The sequence below is a fragment of the Peromyscus leucopus genome, chromosome 22 (assembly GCF_004664715.2).
Source record: "Peromyscus leucopus breed LL Stock chromosome 22, UCI_PerLeu_2.1, whole genome shotgun sequence".
NCBI classification, from domain to species: domain Eukaryota; kingdom Metazoa; phylum Chordata; class Mammalia; order Rodentia; family Cricetidae; genus Peromyscus; species Peromyscus leucopus.
In genome coordinates, this window is record NC_051081.1 from 13,678,188 (window position 1) to 13,698,912 (window position 20,725).

Below are 20,725 nucleotides of genomic sequence, written 5' to 3' on the forward strand. Positions count from 1 at the left end.
ATTGATTTGTGTTTGAACTTACCTCTTTCATGCTTGTCTGAGATGATCTCAGGGAAATAAAAATGATAAGATTCATATTTACACTTTTAATTTAGAAAGAGATAAAGTTATTTTCTATGAGGAAGGACAAAACATGATTGATATTAGTTTTACTTCTATATTTGATTGTTAGTTTATTTATTATTGCTTATTTCTTGATACCTTAATAACTGCATGTTATGCATTCTGACTATACTTGTCCCTACATTTTCTTATCCCTATTATCCCTCACAACCCCCTCACTACAAGTCCTTTTCCCAGTGCCATGGCCTTCTGTATGTGTGACCCATACAGACAGGGCCATGTCTATGAACATTAGTTTGGAAATATTCACTGGTGAGTCAGTTCACCTGTGGGTTGACAATCAAAGGCAATGCCTCTTTGTCCCCTAGAATCCATCCATAGCCAGTAGCTCACTAGTGAGGAGTCCCTCCCCAAACTCTTCATGACTGCTGACCAGCTCATTCTTGTGCAGACCCAGCAGAATCAACCATAGCTGGTGTGTGTTCATGACTGAAATGTTGTGTCTTGCCCAGAAGATAGCATTGTACAGAGATTCTCCCCATCATTCCTTCTGAACACACTTCTGCAGTATTCCACAAGACATAGAGGAAATGGTATAATGACTTTTTTGGAACTGAGTAATAAATCTATAGTTGTTATTGAAACCTTGAGCAGTCTTAAGTCTCTGCATTCACTGAAATTCCTTGGAAAAAGGAGCTTCTGTGGTTAAGATTGAGAGTAGCATTTGTCTGTCAGCATAACTAAGTAGCATAATAAAACTTAACTCCTAGGGTCTATTATCTCCCCAGAAAAGAAACTTTTTTCACTGGGTTTACACTACCAGACATGGATTTCTTTATGTAGATTGGACCACAAATCCAATGAGAGATTGCTTAGTTACCCCCATAACAGCTGAATCATCTTCACAACTCTGCAATTATTAGCTATTAAATTGATTCCATAATTTATATGGTTCATAGTTGCATAAGACTACTGATGTCTCCCTCATCTCCCTGTAGCAGTTTTTACAGTACTTTCTGACCCTACGAGTGCCAACCATTAGGAAGCACATGTCCAAGTCAGTCATGTCCAACTTGGCTTCCTTCTCTTCCAGAACTAAGCTTTGTGATATCTTCAGCCATAGGTTCATCCTTTAGTTCCCATGCATAATCAAGAAGCCTGTATTATTTTGGAAACTCTGGAGCCTTCCTAGCCAACAATTCATGAGGAAAACAGATGAAATGTGGAAGAGGACTAGGCAATACCCCTTTAGTTTTAATACTTAGAATTTAAAATAAGTCATGAAACAATTAGCACTATGATGCTTTTAAAATACTATAAAGAATTATGTACACACACACACACACACACACACATACATATAATTTCTATAAAAACAAGCTTAGACACTACAATAGATAATGTTGTTATACAAAACTATATTTTTATGGAATTGCCTACATAATTGTTTTAATTACTGGGGTTTTTGGCCAGGTTTTAAATTTAATTAGGATATTATTAGATTTTGATGCTTTCTTTCCCCAAGATTAATAGAAATGAATTACTAGAACTAAATGAAATTACTAGAACTAAAGCTTAATATATTTGACTAAAGTTCATCTCGTTCATTATATTACTAGAGAAGTGCATTTATGTATGTATCCTGGACCAGGGATATTTTCTTTCTGCTAGTAGATTTATTATTAACTGACTCCTATGTATATGCAAGGTCTAGAGATCAACATCTCAGAAAATTTAAAGAGACCCTATACATACAGGTAATTTTCCTCCAATTTTGCTAATTCTATTTTATACATCAGGACCAAAAAACGTGACTTCTCTCTTTTTCTGGGATCAAGTCCTCATCTTTTGTTTCCTCCTTCAATAACTCTGTCATTATTTATTTTCCTTTTATGAATGACTAACCCAGCAGCTCACCTTCTTTTTCTAACATCTTCCCCATTCTCCAGCTCCTGCTGAAAAATGAACTTAGATCTTTCATATTCACTAAGAGGCCTCAAGCCAACTCCACACTCTTTCTTGGTGAGTCTCCATGTGTTATTTATTTATAGATTTCAAATGATTAAACTCCATCTAATGAAACTTGGATTATTCTTTTTCTTTGACCTGATTGCCATATAATTAGTGATCATATGCATCTCTTACCATATTATATGGCTTATCGATGTGTATATATCTTGTAAGGCCTTTTTTATTGAGCACATATTTCATGATAGCACATTAACTTATTTAATATATCATTCCAATCACCTGAGGTATAATTTTACTTTCAATTTTATGTACTGATCAAATGTACTCACACAAGCATACTTATTATACTAAGAAAATAACATCTAAAAACAATCCAAAACAAAAATACCACATATTCCAAGCTATAATTTGAAAATGCAGGGAGAGGGACTTGGCCCTGTCTCAGCTGAACGTACCAGGCTTTGCTGGCTCCCCATGGGAGGCCTTACCATTTGGAAGGAGGGAATGAGGGATGGGTTGTGGGGGAAAGTTGAAAGAGGGAAGGGGAGATCTGTGGTTGGTATGTAAAATGAATAAAAAAAATTCTTAATAAAGAAAAAGGAAGTGTGTGTCTGAACTGAGTCCATGTACACATTTATTACATTATTCTGTCTTCCATAGTACAATCATCCTTGATCCTTCTTCCCTTCCCCTTGTCTCATCTCTCCCCATTTTATATTTCTTTATCCTCATTAAAAAAAAAAAAACACATGTATCATAAAATTTCAGGTATGCCTAAAAGAAGTGAAAATAATAGCATATCTTGACCTTAAGTCAGCTTCTCCATTATCTTGTATGGAGTATAAATTTCTTTACCAGTTTTCATAGCTTTAATTGTCAGCCTATGATTTTTTTTTTTTTTTTCTGGAACCAAAGCTAATAAAAATCCAGTGTCGTTTCTTCCTCGGCGCTGCCTGCAAGGTGGCTGCCATCTGTTTAGCGGCATCATGGCTGCCCTCCAGCCTCTGGTGAAGCCCAAGATCGTCAAAAAGAGGACCAAGAAGTTCATCGGGCACCAGTCAGACTGATAGGTCAAAATTAAGAGAAACTGGCGGAAACCCAGAGGTATCGACAACAGGGTGCGGAGAAGATTCAAGAGCCAGATCCTCATGCCTAACATTGGTTACGGGAGCAACAAGAAAACCAAGCACATGCTGCCCAAGGGCTTCCGGAAGTTTCTGGTTCACAATGTCAAGGAGCTGGAAGTGCTGCTGCTGTGCAACAAATCTTACTGTGCTAAGATTGCTCACAACGTTTCCTCCAAGAACCGAAAGGCCATTGTGAAAAAAAGCAGCACAGCTGGCCATCAGAGTCACCAATTCCAACGCCAGGCTACGCAGCGAAGAAAACGAGTAGATGGCTTGCCTCTGTGTTTTGTGTTTAAATAAAACCACAAAAACTGCAAAAAAAAAAAAAAAAAATCCAATGTCAAGTGCTAATACACTGTTAGGCATGTGTTAAGCTGTGCACTCAAGCTTTCATTTTATTTTAAAATATTTTGTAGTAAATAAATAAATCCCAAGAAGATTATTATTATCATTTTATTTTATTTTGCTGTTATTCAACAATAAATAATAACCCAAACCTTTCCTATTGAGTCAAATTGCGAGTGATGTTTTCTGAACACTATGTTCCTGAACATCCCTAGGAACAGACTGTCCTAGAGATGGTTGATGGAATTGTCTTGACTGTATCATAGTTTGCATTACAAACATAAATTTTCATTGATTGGGGGCCTTCATTTATTTTGAAATATAACCTTTCATACAGCTCTCATGGGCAGGCTTCTGGTTTTCAGTTGCCTGGGTTTTTGTGTGTGTGTGTCTTCAAGTGACAAAGACCAGAAAGAGAAGCAATCCCCATGTCTCTTCTTATGATGGGATCATTCCTAACATGAGGAATTTACTCCCATGACTTACTTACATTTCCAAGAGCCCATTCTACATACTATGTCCTTAGAAATTAAGGTTTCTACCAATTAAATTGGGGTTTGGAGGGAAAGATATGCAATTACTAGTAGCCAATATTTATGCTTTAATCACAGAAAAAAAAATGTTCAAACAGTAAATTCTTGTCATCTAAACAAGGGTTGCTATTTAACAAACAGAAAGTTGAGTAGCTGTGGGTAGTTTTAGTAGAACTTAGTAGTTTTGTTTAGATTCAGAAAAACTACCACACTGCAAGAACTTCTGGGATTATTTCTTCACTGCTGAAGTTACTAAAAGTCACTCATGATTATGTAAAAGTAGGTCAGCCATTTCCATGGATATATAACATAGCACTTTGCAACTGTTGATATTTTTCTTGTTTCCTGTGTTTGCTATTAAAAGAGCTGCTGAAAATGTTGTTGTTTAATGTGGTGGTTTGAAAGGAAATTGCCTCCATAGGGAATAGCACTAGTAGGAGTTCTGGCTTTGTTGGAATAAATGTGTCACTGTTGGAAGAAGCTTGCACAGTAGGGGCAAGCTTTGAGGTCTCCTATGCTCAAGCTACACACAGTGTGGCACAGTTCACTTCCTGTTGCCTGAGGAACAAGAAAGAACTCTCAGCTCCTTCTCTAGCACTATGTCTGCCTGTATGCCACCATAAAGATAGTGAACTAAACCTCTGAAACTGTATGCCAGCACCAGTTAAGTGTCTTGCTTTAAAAGAGTTGCCATGATTATGGTGTGTCTTCACAGCAATAGAAACCCTAACTAAGACAATTTATGCATGGATACTGTCATTGGTCCATATTACTTCCAAGACTTGACAACTTCATAGTTCTCAATTTGGGGTGATTACAAGATTGTTATATAGTATCTACCTATCATTTCATTTTTATTTCAAATACTGCACTGTTATAATAAATCTTCGAATCTGTCGAAAAAAAAAACAACTATAACTCGAGTCTTTTGAAAACCATCTTTTGGAGGCTATTTGAGAGAAAAGCTATTGAAAGAAAGTGACTTGGGGCTTTTAAGCAGGATGCCAGTACAATAATTAAGAGTCCGTTTTCTAGAATAAACCATGCTATGAAAAGGATGACTGAAACATTCTGCAAATTTTTAGTCACCATAAAAGAAGAGTGTGATATTACATCAAGTTAAAAGCCTTTCAAGCATAGCACTTCCTATTTTTGGTAGCACATAGAAATTCTCTTAATACCATGTAGTTAAACTGACCTACTCTTTGACCGGATAAATACTGGCTCTTACTGTGATTTCTCCATTCTTGCAAATTGTCTCTGATGAAAAAAAATGTCTTATGTTGACAAATAGGAATCTTTATCAATTTTATCATTTTAAAATAAAAAGAATTTGTAGCTAGAAGTTTTCCTGTGTCCTGCCCAGTCCTGTAGCCACTCAGACCCAAGTAATCACACAGAGGTTTATATTAATTACAAACTAGATAGCCTATGGCTCAAGGTTCTCACTAGCTAGCTCTTATATCTTAAATTTGAGGTATTTTATATCTTAAAATTATCCCATTTCTATTAATCTATAAATTGCCACGTGGTCATGGCTTACCAGTATTTTTACATCTTATTTCTCCTGCTGGTGGCTCACAGTGTCTCTAGACTCCACCTTTCTCTTTCCCATCACTCTCAGATTTTCCACCTGCCTCTAAGCTGCCTTGTCATAGGCCAAACAGCTTTATTTATCAACCAATCAGAGCAACACATATTCACAGCATACAGAAAGACATCCCACAGCAAGAATTCTGTACTTGCTTCAGAAAATATTTATAATTTAATTTCCAATTTTCAATATTGGTGTTTTAGGTCAAACAGTTTCTTAGAAAACATGCATCAGATTCAGAGAATAGATGGAATTAAAGAAATACTGAGTTGTGGGGTTCTTCTTTTACCTCATGGGACTCTGCAGACTGTGGCCTTGTTATACTGTAAGATCAGTTTCTGCATCATTGGTGCTGTTGATGAATGATGCATTTGACAAAGGTTAGGAAGCTTTTAGAACCACTTGACAGCAGTGACCACTGAAGATAGAAGTGCATTCCAACTTATTTTCCTGGAAATAGAGTAGCAACATTTTTGTTCAAATTTCCATCAGATATAAGGGGCTTTTACCCTGTGCACATCTGTCAATATTTTACTCATCTTCTGAAGCTCAGTATAGAGAATATATACCCTTAAAATTTCTCTGTTTGGAATTAACTATTTCCTGTGGAATAGGAGAAAGGGAAACAAAACTCTAACATGTACTTAGCTGTCACATAACAGATTATACTCTGTCCTATTTTTTGTCTTATAAACATTCTTATTTTATCTTCACTTGTCAGTTGAGAAATTACGAAATTTGAAATCTCATTCTGTATAATTCTATAAGTATCTAGGGCATGACAATTGAATGTAATATACTCTTGTCCAATATTAGTCGAACCACAGAGTTAATAATTGGTTAGTGAAATTCGATTTAAATGATGAAGGCAACGGAAATTTTCAGTCAAAAGACACTTTCATTCAATACTTATGTCCATCATGACACCAGGGTTTGTAATCTTCATAGACTATTCAGGTAGCTAACTCGAATTTTGTAGTGTAATTAGAAATTAGAAATCATATATATATATATATATATATATATATATCAAAAATTTTAACTAATTTCAATTTTAATCATATAATAATTTTAGTATGGTAATTTCATATATGTGTCACTACAGTTTGTTCTGAGTGTCACCTTCCCTCACTGCCACCTCTGTATGCTACAGCTATTTTATCCTACACCCTAATAATCATGCTTTCTGCTTTTATGTTGTATATATTCTGATGACCTCTCTCCACCTCACTATTTATAATGCGATGAAACTACAAAGACCATTTAAAATTTCAGAATAATGATATGTCTGTGAGTAATATTTTTATGGAATGAGGAAAGACCAAAGGTTGGTCTTAAGTGGTAGGTAGGAATTACATGATTGGCTTGGAAGAATACAGGTCAATAGAGCTATTTGTATAAAGACAAAATGTAACTGAGCTGTTAAGTAAGGTATGGGCAGAAATCACTCAAATGAAGAAAGCTGTGCCACCACCATATTACAGCCACCTCTACAAAACAGCATAGGTCAAACACTCAAGTAGTTTAAAAAGCTGAAAGAAAGATGCTGGAATGGATGAGAATGAAAGGATTCCATTCATGAGCAGCACATATCTTAGACAAAGATACTTTGTAGTCTGGATTGAAAGGTAATTTGCAGTCTGTGACTGATTGGACACTTCTTCCCTCCATCTCCATAGAGACACAGGCTAACTGAGCAAAGTGTCAAATTCCCATGATTTAGATCCTCCAAAAGTGCATTTTCAAGTTCAGGGACTTATGCAGCATTTAATCTTAAATGGCCCATTCACAAGTAGAAAAAACAAATGAGTAGCAATTTAATAGGGAAATTTAACCATAGTAACTTTGAAAAATTACCAAGTGGCAGCTTGGAAATTTTGTATACTAATGTTTAGTGTTGGGAGAATGTATAAATCACACCAATAAAGTGGAACTGATCTTGGGTGTGAATTTGGGTGACATATGTAGGTATAGATTTCATAGTTCAGTAAAAATATTAAACATCAATTTAGAGTCCAAAGTTTGACAGAAAAGAAATGTATAGATTGAAGAATAAACAATCTAATTTGGGTATTTAAGTTGCTGTAAGGGGCAGATGTCTCAGTAGCCTTTATTTAGTAATGAGGATCACAAATCAAAATCCAGTCACAACTCTCAAGATATTTTTGATACCCTATCATGCCAACTCTTAATTAGGCCCAGAATTTAAATCTGTTCATCAATCTGTAGATAATATGATCATGTCTTGGGAACCATAAAGGGAAGATGCTTCATATGTTTTTAGCATTTAACTACCTTGTGTATGTTATTTTCCCATTTAAATAGTGAGGTATGACATCCAAGGCAAGAAAATCAACCTTCAACTCCTAGAATAGATACTAAGTAAAATTATGGAAAAAATCCATTAAAGTGGTTATTTCAGATATATAATCTATATGCCTGGCAGGGTAGTGTACAATGTTAATATCAGCATTTGGGAAACAGAGGTAGGTGGATATCTATGATTGTGGATTATGTAGAAATTTCCAAGGAAACCAGAGCTACACAGCGATAACCTGTATGAAATGTACAAATATTTGGATGATTAATGTTCAATGATGTTAGTGGATAATGTGATATTTGAAAAATATCTTCCGTGGCAATTATTTCCATCAAATATAAACATTTGCAATTTTAAGTGGTTTTATATTCAATGTGTTCAGCATTGACTTATCTACCCAATAGTTCCATAGTAGTAGTAGGATTAATGAACTGAGTTTGAGTTTTGGCTAATGGATAGGATAAGGGTTTCCAAAAATGAGGAAGTATTTCATTTGTAAGAAGACATGGGTCTAGAACAAGGAGATTTGAGAACGTGATTGGTTCAGAGTTGTGTGAATTAGAGAAAATGCAATAATTACCTTATTTTGTCAGCTAGTGTCTTGGTGCTACTGAAAAATTGTGTACGTCATCTTTGTAATTATATCTTTCTGTTTTGTTTGTGCTAGATTTACTCATGTTTGAACAAACTAATTATATTAATTCATCTTTGTAAGTGCATATGTATACTATATATTATTTTTTAATTATTAGCAATAGGTTTACACTGATGCTAGCATAAATTTTTTGGTATTTCTCCCTAGGTTATGATGGTGATTACGATGAGAAAAGTAATCGATACTGGAGAATTATCATAAAAAATCATTATTGAACACTAGCCAGTTCCAAATATGTGTGATTATCCGTCTACACAATGAACTAAGGTGGGAAAAATAGAGGGTTATGTAAAATAAATTAAAGTATTATTTCTTGTTTAGTGCATTTCATGACCTATACATCAGTGTTGTGGTACATCAGGGAACATTTCTACAAGATAAAAATACCTCATTCAGGGTGCAAAGAAGGAATATGAGCCACTCAAGAGGAAAAACAAGGGTGTCCTAGATAGAATGGCTTAGGCGAGGACCCAGAAGAAAGATAGATCATCGTAAGTCTATTAAACTGCAGGTGATTCAATTTACCTAGAACTAGGGAGTTCACATAGGAAAATAAAAGGAGGTCATGCTGAAGGAGACATTTTTTTAAAAGCCCTCCTTTGTATTTTCTCTTTTCCCTTCATTTCCTTCTACTTCCTGTCTCAACTTCTTTCTCTCAAAGTTTTCGTTCTGCAGATTAGCAAGTGACCCTACCAAATGCTAGCTTGAAGGCAAAGAATGAATTCTTTTTCTTCATACAGTCCCAGGAAACCTTAACATCCTTATTAGTACAATTCTATCTTGCTTTATTTTCCTCTAGTTTTTTGCTCTTTCACCTAAATGTGATTTATATACAGCTAAGTAATTGAAAACTGTCCAGGCTTTGTCAATTTAAAAAGAGTTTATTCTGGATTTTAGGGGCTGTATGCAGCTGATCAAGCTTCTTCTATTAGCAAGTTCCCAAGCCTCTTTCCTGAAATGGAATTTAGCTCTGTTCTGTAACAATGCACAGTGAGTTTCTCATCTGCCCTTAAGCTCCTTGGCCCAGTGACACACCACTTTAAGTTTAATCAGACAGAAAAATCACAAAAGCTCCCGGTCTCAAGTGACCACTCTGCCCTTTTATTTCTCCCTAGAAAGAGAAAGAGATGAAATTTCCCTAGTTTTGCCTTCTGTCTTTGAGTCTCTATACACCTGTGTGCTGTGTTTATTTCAAATCGAGTGTGACCTAAGTTAATGCCGCCACTGTCAATGGGAAAGCAAGCAATGTGCCTTGCAGCCAGCCACCATACACAATCCTTTCTAAAAGCTGCCTCCCTGGGGGAGTGATTCTCAGCAAGGATTTTTTAAAGAGAGGTGAAGAAAGTCTGAGAAAAACTCTAAGGACTGCAAAGCAGTTTTCCTAATTTGCTTTCTGTTGATGTAATAAACACCATGACAAAAAAACCACGGGGTGAGGAAAGGGTTTGTTTCTTCTTACAGCTCATAATCTACAACTGCAGGTAGTCTGGGCAGGAACCTAGAAACAGGAACTAAAGTAGAGAGCACAGAGGAGTGTTGCTTTCTGGCTTGCATCCAAACTGTTCCCCATGGCTTGACAAGCCTGCTTTCTTAATACAACCCAGGACTACATGCCCAGGGGTGACAACGACCACAGTGATCTGGACATCCCCACATCAATTGTTCATCAAAAAATTGCCCCACTAATTGCCTACAATCTGAAGGAGATCCTGTTTTAATTGAAGTTTTTTTCCTCTTTGTTAACGGACAAGAGGAGTATCAAGCATAATTATATCAAGTTGCCAAAAGACTAAACAGGACAGTAGGGCTTGCCTAGAGAGACATTAGCATATCTCATTTTTATTAAATTACTCATATCTACTAAATTCGTGGTTCTTGACAAGTTTTCTTAAGACAAGAAACCGGACTTGCCTTGCGATGAATCCCTAGAAAGTATTTGTTAGTTACGTGTCACATGATCTTACATAGCTACAGATTAGCTCCATTTATACCATAAAAACCCTATGAACATTTTGATATTCTCCAGCAGCTAGGCTATGTGAAAACAACTGGTGTTCTAAGAGATTTTATTTACTTGTAGCCTTTTCCATCTTCTTCATGTTTCTTCCTTCATGTGGGAGGGCCAGTGCACCACTATGGGCCTTGTCAGTCCTGGGCAAGTAGTCCTGAGACAGCAGGTTGAGGAAGCCATGAAGGACAGAGAGGACACAAGAAAGTAACCAGCATTCCTTCATGTACCTGGGATTGACACTGTTAAGGTAATAAACAAAGGAGCTGCCACCCACTATATTCAGAGCAGAGCTAGAATTAAGATTGTGGGATGAACAGAGAGACTTCATAAAAGACTTGCACTTTCTATAGCAGCCTGCAATATTCCCTTTAAAAAAAAGTTATAAAAAGGCATCCTTTCCTAATCTTGACTTTGTTCTCAGTTTGGCTGACTTTTGTATTCTTAAATTTCATGACATTTCAAATATTATGTCATTCAGGAATTCCTACTAATTAAAGCTGTGTATTCAACTCCTGCACTTAAGGCTCAGGCAATACCTCCAAAGAGGCTGAAAAGGCCATGGTGATATTCAGGTCTCTGCTGCTGCTGAGTGCCATGTCTGGGTCTGTCCTCCTACTGCAGCCAGGGTCTGTGTTGATGTCCATTGCCCATGTTACCACTGAAGGCCTTGTGGATGTCTGTGGTCTATGTTGCTGCTACATAGTCATGGCCAATGCTGCCACAGGGGGTCATATTGATCTGAGTGGTCTGCTCTGCTACCTGAGGCCATCTTGACTTCCATGTTCCAAGCTGACTCTGAGGTCCTTGTCTGGGTCCTTGTCCTACTACAGACAAAGGCCAAGTTTGTGGTCTGTGCTGTTACCAGAAACCATGTGGAAGCCTATGATCTGTGCTTCCACTGAGTGTAAACAGTAAGGAAGCTACTTTTGCAGTGATAGCCATGACTGCAAATGCACAGTTGAGATAGAGGAACATGGAAGGCTTCTATGACAACCTACTCAAACCCCCCTGCAAAAAAAAAAAAAAAAAGTAACAGCCTTAGTAGGAAGCCATTAAGAAAAGTTTTAAAGAGTGCTAAGGATGTTGAGGTGTAGCTTTCTACAATTGATGACTTCTGTTGTGGATGCAGGAAGGGAAGGCTCAGTTCTATTTAAGGGGCAGGCCACTGGAGTTTGACTATACTACAGTGAGTACATAGATAACAGAAATTGGACTTTTTTTTTCATATTTTTTTGTGGGGGTAATGAGGGGTGTGGACATGGAAGGCCTGAGAAGTGAGTGTGATCTGGGTATATGATGTGAAAATCCCGAAGAATCAATGAAAATACTATGTTGAAAAAAAAAATCTAGAGGACCAGGAAAGGTACCATGAGATTGTGTCATCTAGATATGACAAAGAAACTCCATAATACCTCAAATATATGGATACCTAAACATGATTTCAATTATAACAATTATACCAGCAATAGTAATGCTAACATGGAAAAGGAAAATTTCAGAGAAACACCTGTCGGCAGAGTTTTCCTGTTCTGCAACCACTCTCAAATAATCCCTCAGAGGCTTATATTAATTCCAAGTGCTCAGCCAATAGCTCAGGCTCGTTACTAACTAGCTCTTACAGCTTAAGCCATGTCTATTAAACTATGTGCTGCCCCGAGGCTCCTGGCTTTTACCTGTATCCCATTTGTGTGTTCAACCCATTCTCTGCCTGGCTGGTGACTCTTCTAACTCTACCCTTCCTCATACCATCATTCTCAGTTTGGCTTTCCCACCTAACTTTATCCTGTTCAGCTATTGGCCCCTCAGATTGTTTATTAAACCAATCATAGTGACATATATTCACACAGTGTACAGAAGGATTATTCCACAGCATTTCCCCCTTTTTGTCTAAATAAAAAGGAAGTTTTTTAAATTTAACATAGTAAAATTATATAAAACAAAAATAGTTATCAAGTAAGAATTACAGTTATAATATCCAGTCTATTTGTATTTGGCAAAATTAGAGAAAATACTCTATTATCTATCTTATCTTGATGAGTCTAAAGCTTTATACCTAATTTGCTTTCTATAATAACTAAGGAAAACTATAAGTTTATTTAGTCTTTACCTCCATTCCAGAAGGATGAAATATTGCCTAATGACAGGGACCTCAGGCTGTCTGGACCATCACACAAAGTTCCTCAGTAAAGTTTGAGCATCCAACTCTGGCCTAGCATATCTGACAGACTTTCCTGTGAAGCAGGGAATTTTGAAGGACTCTCCTACCTTGTCTTGACAAAATTTGGCCGTCACATTGCTTGCATGCTGCTGGTCCAGTTTGGACAGTAACTGTCAACAATTGAGACAAGGGCAGTTTCTTTGCCCAGTGGCTAGCTTTTGCCACAGAGAAAACAAACTCCATACAGAGTTTCTTTGTTGACCATCATCTCTGAAGTTAATTGGTGATGCCAGGAGCATATGTGTCTCACGATCATAAAAAGCCTTATATTATTAAAACACTTTAAATGCCATACTATGTAGGTTTTGAAGTGTTTGAAGATTGTCTATCTACCTAAATATATATGTGTGTGACCTTGAAAACATACCTAACATAAGTTTGATTATTATAGATGACTATTAATTTATATTTCTTAATTATACATTTTTAAATGAGCTACATAAACATAATACTCCCAAGAAGAGTAGAGATGCACATACAGTATAAAAAAAATTTAAATTTATATTAATAAACCAAAATCATACCAATGTAAACTATGTAAGACTAGTAGTTGCTTTTTTAAATTTAAAAGTAGATTCAATAATCTACCCTTCTATCTTATCATTTATTTATCCCCCTTTTTCTTTTCAGTAAGAAATCCTTGAATCTAATCTTTCTTTAGTGTTTTTTATGACCATTACCAATAAAAACTTATAACTAACCTCCTTAAATGCTAATAAATATCCAATAACCTATTTTGAGGGAATGTGGACATAGTTTTCTAGACTACTTCCAGTTGATTGGGGGGGGGCATTAGTAATCTTTGGGGAACCTTGAGAAAATTTAGGATAATTCTTAAGTCTTGGTTGTAGTATTCTGTGAGGCTAGATCATTTCAGTCAGCAGCCTATCCTGGATGCTGTTCTGGATGCTGGATCACCTAGGTCATCCACTTTTATTGGTGTCTGGTTCCTTTGCTCTGAAAATACATAAATTCTTAAAGGTAACCTAGGTATCTGCTTTAATACAATTATAGACTATGTATTTATTGTACACAAGTAACCAAAGATGATTTTTTTGTTTCATATTTACATAGGTAAAATATACATCATATGTCTTGTAGTTCTTTTAGGTTAATTTTTTATATTTGTAGCCACGATTTTCAGAAGGTCTTCCTTGATCAAACCTGATCATCTTTAAATTGAATGAATCCACAGTCTTTTATTTTCTATGGAAATAAAAGCAGAACATCTTTTCCAAAGCAATGTATCTTTTGACTTCCATTTTGAAGTCAAGATATTTTCAAAATATATAGGTTGGTTGACTCCAGCAGCATTGACAATCAAATGTCTCTTAGCAGCTATTTCTCCTTTCTCAGCAGACAAAAAATTCAAAACAACACAATTACATAAAGTATCTAGAATCTCAGTGTATTTTTCATCTTTATGTGGCTTTTTTTATATTACTTTACTATCCTTTTAAGGACTTCATTTTATTATTTTAAAACTGTATTTTTAATCTATGACTGTATATGTGCTTTCTTTTCTCTCTTCCAAGCCTATGCATATTTTTTAACATGCTGTAAACTGTTTAGAGGCTTGATTTATTTTTCATCTGAATCTGTCTTTACTGCATATCTCTATCTTTTACTGAACACATGAATCTTTGAATTACTAAGTGGCATGACTAGGACCAAAGTAGCAGCTTTGTTGGTTGACTCCACCCAGCGTGGCTTCCCAAGAGCTTAGCTTCATGGCAGAGGTACCAGTGGGAGTCATGTTTACTGCCCCAACTCTGGCAAGCTGTTGGTCCATGCTGTCACCAAGTAGCAAGCAGCCTGCTCCCCATAAACCCATTTAAATGATCAGTAGCAAGACCTCCCAAAAGAGCTGCCAGCACGAACCAGGAAGCTGCCTCTAAAGGAGCCATGCCTCTTCTTGCCACCAGCAAACAGAGCATACCAGAGAAAGGATGGGTACTAAGAAGCAGCACTTGACTCTGTTTTTGTGTGTTTAGCATCCCCTTTTCAGCTTTTTTAGATTTTATGAGAAAATTCCTTCCCCAGATTGAGCTATTGGCCCCTCATGTAGGAAAAGTTTTCTTGTCCTGTAGCCACTCACAAATAATCACTCAGAGGTGTATATTAATTGTAAATGCTCAGCCAATAGTCCAAGCTTGTTACTAACTAGCTCTACAACTTAAGCCATTTCTATTAATCTATGTGCTACACCAAGGCTTTTACCTCTATCCCATTTTGTGTGTTCCATTCATTCTCTGTCTGTCTGGTGACTCCTCTGACTCTGCCCTTCCCATGCCATCACTCTTAATTTGGCTTTCCCACCTAACTTTATCCTGTTCAGCTATTGACCTGTCTTCTCATTTATTAAACCAATCATAGTAACATATATTCACACAGTGTACAGAAGGATTATTCCACAGCAAACACTCTGTAAACAAAGACCTACAAGCAGCCAAGGAATGCTGAGAGAAGAGGAAAATGGTCTTCCTTGGGGAAAACTCCCAATTGATTATTCAATACTAACTAGTTGGTGTTGAAGTTATATATTCACAATTAACAATAAAGGACTATGCAGGTTTTATTTATGTATTATTCATCTGTCTGTGTGCATGTGTGCTTGTGTGTGTGTGTGTGTTTGTGTGTGTGTGTGTGTGTGTGTGTGTGTGCTTTTAAGTATAAACTTTGAAGAAGAGCCATGAATTTGAGAGGGTATTAAGAGGATACATAGGAGGATTAGCAGGAGGAACTGGAAGGGAGGAGATGAGGTAATTATACTTTAATTTAAAAAAATAAAGCAAAATTTGGGTGTTATACAATTTGCTTTCAGAAATCTTTAGAATTTTTTTTCCTTAACATTAGATATTTGTTAAAAGTTACATACAGCCATTCAGGACATATTCATCACTTAAATTTTGAAGAGCTGAGTACTTGGAATAAATATCAGCTGTAGAAAAACCAAAAGGCATTTTGGACAGGGAGATAAGAGCTTTCAATTTGTGTTCTAAGCTTAAGTACGGTGTTCAGAGATTCTAAGGACAGTAGTAGAAGCAAAGCTATGGTAAGTCAAGATGAATAGGACATGGCCCTCTGATTACATGATGCTCTTAATGATAGACCTTGACTTTTCCTACAGAAAGATTTGTTCCATCAGAAATGGTAGAAGGGAAGTTCCAAGCCCTCAGAAAGTCTCAACTGATACCTGCCATTGAAGAGGGGAAGGGAGGAGAGGAGTGTCTGTACGTGTGTGTGTGTGTGTGTGTGTGTGTGTGTGTGTGTGTGTGTGTTTATTAAGTATATAATTATATTTATTCAGCTAAAATTTATGAAACAAAATATAAAACAGGAAACTTAAGAGATACTCCTTGTTTGAGATCCGAAACTACACTATTCAAAAGACAAAGTTAACCCCCTCTCTGTCTCTTTCTATCAGCTATGTTAATGAATACTCACACGCACAAACACCCCCACACACTTATCTTAATTTTTATGACATATAATATACTTGCTTCCATACAAGAGCACTCACCTGAAGAAATTTATAATCACCCAACAAGTCCTTTCCAATACAGTGCTTTCTCAGGAAAGCTTTCCTGACATCCACAAATGTATTTTCTGAACAGTGAGCACTCATCTTGAATTGATTCTGTTGTCCCCCTGGGTAACCTAGCTGCTCTCCATTGCTCAACCATCTTCTCGACATAGCAAGATGAAACACTGTCTGGAAATGGAAGTAAGAATTCATTAGAGGCTCGACAGAGAATGGAAAGCATCAGTGTGTCATGTAGCCCAGTCTAATGGGATGGATGTCAAATTTCAAGCTAATGTGAGTGTCGTTAAATAGTGTTTGATGGGTACTTTGAAGAAGCATTGTATTCCAGAGCAGTTTTCCACTGCATAGTTCTGTTATTGGATCCCTAAAAAGATTCTGTTTTCAAGGATCTTTGTAAAAATCCCACCCCCGCATACACATTTGGAAGGGCTTGAATGTTCCTAGTGATTCATGCCCATGCTTCTTTTCTAATGGCCAGGCTCTGTGAATGGAAAGCATTCATAGTGACTGATGAGACACAAGGAGAAGGCAAGATGCTCAATTCTTGTAAAAATTCATGTAAAAATTAATGACAACTGGAATGAATTGATACTTAGAAATCCATACCATAATATTTTAATTTAAAAATATATGATTTCAATTAACTTACTTCATTTCTCTGGGCATTATTTGTTTAATCATTAAAATGACTTCATAGGACCATTTTACCCTAAATTCAATTCAAGCTTTGAAAATATTTTCTCACATAGTACCTGAATATTTTTCTAGAATTAAATAAAATTTGACCTTTCATTCTCATTTGCTTAGATAAATAAATATGTGGCACCTATCAAAAAACTATTTATCATTTTATTGAGTATATTGCAGTTTAAATTGCAGTAAACAAATGGCCATTCTAATGATCTATAAAAATATTATACCTTTTAGTGCTATTCATTAACACTTGTTAAATGACATATGGATCCATTGGCTCAACATTCTGTATATTCTGTACCCTGTTCTATTTATTCTAATCTACTGTCACCTTGAACCTACCCACTTGGAACTATTATGCATGCGTTACACCCCATTTAAAACAAATGGCCTCCTGAAGCTACAAGTTTTTCAGGGGTTTAGGCAAATTCTATTTGCCTCTTACCTCACCCTAGATTGTCTTTCTTACAATGAAATTAAATTCAAGGCAAATGAAATATCACTTCTGGCCACTAGGCCTCTGTTTGCATCACAACACAATGCTAAAAATCCAATAAGTGGTATGACATTGGCCTTCATTCAAAAGTGACAATCCGGCAATGATGAAAAAGGAAACAGGTGTTGTGTATGCCCAATTGCTGTGCTAATAGCTTGTTTTCTGAATTGCAATTTGACACCACTATGTGGGAAAACTGTGCATTACATGTAAACACAGGAGAAACTTCATGATTAGATAACTATAACAAACTGCAAAGCTATGCTCTGGAACATATAGCAACTTAAACAAATATTCTGAGAGATGAATATGAGCCAATCTGATTCCATAGGCCTTTATTAATCTACTGCAGTATCTTTAGTTTATTTTCTATTTTTATCTAGTGCAAATTACACATTGTGTCAGAAGGAGGATAAATATAAAAATCTTCCTTTCCCAAACTATCGTTTTGTAAGAGGTTTCTTCTGTGATTTTCCTGATTCCAGGAGACTGACTGGATAATGGCTGCTCCTGTTCAGGCCACAGTGTATAAGCAGTTTCTTCATACAATGATGCATTCTCTATACTCCTTTCCTAAACAAGTAAGAGAACCAGGCATATCTCTCAATGTGAAAGCCTGTTCACGTTTTCTCCTCTTGCAAGTATAAAATGTGGATCTAGGATTTTCTCCTGGCTTTATATTAGATGCTGCCTAACTATATTTGATGCACTTTGAATCCCAATGAAGAAGTGCTTCTGAATGCTGCCTACCATATAATGTACCCATTTTACTTATTTCTGAGCTTTGATGTAGGGCACTAGCACAGACCACAGTAAACAGTATATAAATATTCCTATTTACCATTGCTTGGATAGTGTTTTACGTATAATACTCCCTTGGTTAATGTGATTCCAAAAATTCACAGATCAAAGTGGGTAATGAAATTATGAAAATTAAATGTGCAGAATACATACTAAGAAGAAATAAAGATCTCAAGAACCATGAAGTAGTTGAATACTGCCGGTGACTATTATTAAAAGACCCCAGGATAGCAAAGGAAATCACAAATAGAATGCCTTCAATGTATGTGTAAATAGAGCATCAGCATTCATCTTTTACAGAAACAGGTCTCTTAGCTGATTTTATATTTACATGTTGTGAACTAGCTGAAATAGATTAACTAACATCTTGGTAAAAAAATGAAGCCAACAGTTTGGTTTCATTTTATTCTTTCCCATATTCACCTTCTCACTGCCTGTCTTCATCTCCATCTCACAGCCTTCTAGTGCAGATTTGGTACTCAGAAATGTTCAGTCAACCACCAACACTAAGGACAACTGAACTTCTGAGCATGGCTCATAACAGACTTCATCCCTGAGGTAAATAGATCAAAGTCCATATTATAACTTCATCCCAGAGAATAATTTATTTGAGTACCCTGGTTGCTGTCTTCTCTCCCACTGTTATGACCAGTCTCTTGCCAAGAAGGCATAGAATCTTGGTTCAGTTATATTAAATGCCAGTGTGTAGGCAGAGTTTTCCTGTCCCATGAGCCACTTCCAAATTATCACACAGAAGCTTATATTAAATGCGTGGCCAATAGATCAGGATTATTACTAATTAGCGCCTACATTTTAAATTAGCCTATATTCTTTATTTATGTTCTGCCACATGGTGGTACCTTTATTACCATGGCACTTTCATCTTGCTTCTAAGTGCATCCTCTTGACTCTCTGACTCTACCCTTCTTCCCCCCTATATCCTCAGTTTGATCACCCTACCTATACTTTTTGCCTGGTTTTGCTCAATCAGGTTTTATTAGCCAATGAGAGTAATACATATTCATAGTGTATAAAAAGATTGTTCCACAGCACTAGTGGGCTGTTTTTGTTTGACATAATGAATAATTTGGTTTTCTTACTTGATCCTTCTGACATTTTTGTGATTAAAAAATAAGATACATTGCTATGGAATGTTCTGTATGGCAAATGTGTTGCTCTGATTGGTCAATAAATAAATTACTGATTGGCCAGTGATTTAGGCAGGAAGTATAGGCAGGACTAACAGAGAGGAGAAAAGAAAGAATAGGAAGGCAGAAGGAGTCACAGCCTGCTGCCACCATGACAAGCCGCATGTGATGATGCTGGTAAGCCACAAGTCACGTGGCAAGGTATAGATTTATAGAAATGGGTTAATTTAAGATATAAGAACAGTTAGCAAGAAGCCTGCCACAGCCATACAGTTTGTAAGCAATATAAGTCTCTGTGTTTACTTGGTTGGGTCTGAGCGGCTGTGGAACTGGCAGGTGAGAGAGATTTGTCCTGACTGTGGGCCAGGCAGGAAAACTCTAGCTACAATACATAAAGGAGATAACACAGCAAATTGGCAACAACTTTAGAAATCGTAAAGGAGTTACTTCTGTTCTTAGCACTCAGGAGTCAGAAGCAAGAGGACAATATGATCAAATTCAGGTGGGCTTACATACCAAGATTTGAAAATATTACCCAGGTTTTATGTATTTAATCAGATAAGAAAGTAATGTTTATTATTTGAACGATGGTAGGGATCTGTAGCTTAAAATATTTTTTTGTAGAAACATATTTTTTTATCCTTCTCTATTTAGAAAAGAAAGATTTTGTTTTTCACCTTTAATTTCAATGTGAGAACCTGATAAGTGGATTCATTTTATGTTGTTTTCAAATAGTATGCTTTATGTTACAATGTATTTGTTTACCAAGAAATGTCTTGTTCTCAGTCTTATCTTTTAGTGCCTATTTGTACAAATTGAATCATAATATGGAAATGATTCAAGATATAGAATCAATAAGAGATGTGTTTTCATTCTAGAAGATGTTATTATCTCATCTATTTGGATCTTATTTTAATATTCTTTCCCTTGATGGTTATGCCAAAAAGCAAGTAAAATAATGAAATCACTTTCCATTTAATACATCCCAAATTGATGTATGTGCTCATTGACATCTGAAGAATGCTTCCAAAAATTTCTACCCAAATAATAAAAGTCACATTCCTCTTTAAAAATTGGTTTGGGTCTGGCTTACAATACTTCAAAAGAACTAATATATATATATTCACTCTGTGACCCAGTCTGGCATTGTATTTGCAATTCTCCTTCTTCAATCTCTCTACAATTACCAGGCTGACAATTACT

General features: G+C 36.2%; 1 pseudogene; it reads left to right on the forward strand.

Moving 5' to 3' along the window:
- Nucleotides 1–3,005: 3,005 nt before the first annotated feature.
- LOC114709669 lies at nt 3,006–3,429 on the forward strand (annotated as a pseudogene).
- The last annotated feature ends 17,296 nt before the right edge of the window (nt 3,430–20,725 follow it).